This window comes from Rhinopithecus bieti, unplaced genomic scaffold, assembly GCF_001698545.2.
Source record: "Rhinopithecus bieti isolate Rb0 unplaced genomic scaffold, ASM169854v2 scaffold_20101, whole genome shotgun sequence".
Taxonomy (NCBI): domain Eukaryota; kingdom Metazoa; phylum Chordata; class Mammalia; order Primates; family Cercopithecidae; genus Rhinopithecus; species Rhinopithecus bieti.
Genome location: NW_016810242.1, coordinates 485752 through 487991, shown reverse-complemented (window position 1 = coordinate 487991; position 2240 = coordinate 485752).

Here is a 2240-nt window from a genome sequence, read left to right as displayed (position 1 = left end):
ATTCTGGGATTTTCTTTTTTTAATTTTTTTTTTTAAACTTTAAGTTCTGGTATACATGTGCAGGACGTGCAGGTTTGTTACATAGGTATCACATGTGCCATGGTGGTTTGCTGCACCCATCAACCCATCATCTACATTAGGTATTTCTCTGGAATTTTCAACAGTTGTAGAGGCCAACAGGTACAGGGATTATGGTGGCAAAATGGTTTGGGACAGGGAGAAGAGGAGGCCTGGCTAGCAGACGTGGTCTTGCTCTATAGATGAAACATCACAGGTAGCAGCCCTCAGAGAGAATAGATGATAAATGTTTCTTTCAGACCTTTAAAGGTGTCAGACTCTCTGCAATGCACGGTGGCTCACACCTGTAATCCCAGCACTTTGGGAGGCCGCAGTGAGTGGATCATGAGATCAGGTGTTCAAGTCCAGCCTGGCCAACATGGTGAAACCCTGTCTCTACTAAAAATACAAAAATTAGCTGGGCGTGGTGGCGGGCGCCTGTAATCCCACCTACTCGGGAGGCTGAGACAGGGGAATCGTTTGAACCTGGGAGGCGGAGGTTGCAGTGAGCCAAGATCATGCCATGGCACTCCAGCCTGGGTGACAGGGTGAGACTCCGTCTCAAAAAAAAAAAAAAAAAAAGTGTCAGACTCTCAGTTCATCTTTTCTAGATCCAGACAAGGGAGGGCCTCAGAGAAAGCCTGCTGCATCAGTGCAGATTCTATACAGATGCAAATATCCCCCACACAAGACAGCTTTGCAGGACTACTTCTAGAAGTGTTTCAAGTCCTCTGAACAATCATCTCAAAATAGGTCAAGGAAATATATTTTGGAAAAAAAATATTTTTATTTCCTTTAGCACCACCTCCCACCCCGCCCTACCTTTTGAAACTTTTCTTTCAGAAAGTTTATCATATTAAGAACCAAGTTGATAGCTTTAGAGAGATTTGTTTTAGAGTTTGGTAGTTAAGAGATTGGGAAAGGAGGTGAGAAACAAATTGGGATAAGCAGAAGAGAGCAAATTTAAATAGATCATCTCATATCTTCTTGAATTAGTTTCTTAGTCCTGAGAATAGATCAGTTCAGTTAAATTGCTGTTTCTCATTCCAAGACGTGGTATTGTAGATGAACTAGGCTTCTATATATGATGCAGGCAAACAGATCTTTAATAAAAGACATTTCATTGTAAACAGAAGAAAAACAAAAGTTAATTCATAGAGTTGTCTACAAACTAGTTCTAGAGTTTCAAGTTCTGGATTTTCTGGCATTGTACATTTTCCTATACTGTAGAATCAGGTGTTCTAGTGAACTTTTTAAGTAGTCCATGCATCAACAGACACAAAGGCTGTTTATATTGCAAGTTGCTGTGGTGATTTCTCTGGAAGTTTATATCAAGTTTTCTAGCTTCAGTTTGTAGGGCATTAAGAGAAGCAGTTTTATTTTTTAGTGATTTCAATGCAGAAATACAGGAGAAAAATTTAGAAAATGTTGGTTTGGAGACTTGTAGCCAGAAAAGAATTTAGCATTTAGATCAAATTGTAGACAAATAATAACTAAAAAACAATGGTCAGGGCTAGAATCTAATATCACATGTACTATAGTTTTCTTCTAAAACGTATTTTTTCTCTCTAATCTCCCGTTTGTACCAAAGATAAGTCATAGTGAAATCAATACATTTGCAAAATAAGTTTTAGTCATATTGTACTTAGCCTGATTGTATATATAAAGTACAGCAAGAATAATGATTGACTAGGCTCTTTTAAGTTGGTTTTGCTGGAACTTTTCATAAGGAATCTCAGATTAGACTTTAAAAATGCTCTTAACATTTAGGAGGCAAGCCAAAGATTGTAATACTTGTACAGATTCGGTAAATTTCTTTCTTTCTTTCTTTCTTTTCGTTCGTTCGTTCGTTCGTTCGTTCGTTCGTTCGTTCTTTCTTTCTTTCTTTCTTTTTTCTTTCTTTTCTTTCTTTTTTTTGGGGGGGGGGTTCCTAAAATATCTTAAAGTACCTGTGCCTGTCAAAAAGTGACATTTTTTTCTTACCACAAGTTAGGAACCTTGAAAGGGAATAGCTTAGGCAAGATAGTAGGCCAGTCTTTGGATAAAGAAAATGCAGTACATATACACCATGGCATACTATGCAGTCATAAAAAAGAATGAGATCATGTCCTTTGCAGGAATGTGGATGAAGCTGGAAGCCATTATCCTCAGCAAACTAATGCAGAAACATGTTCTCAGTTATA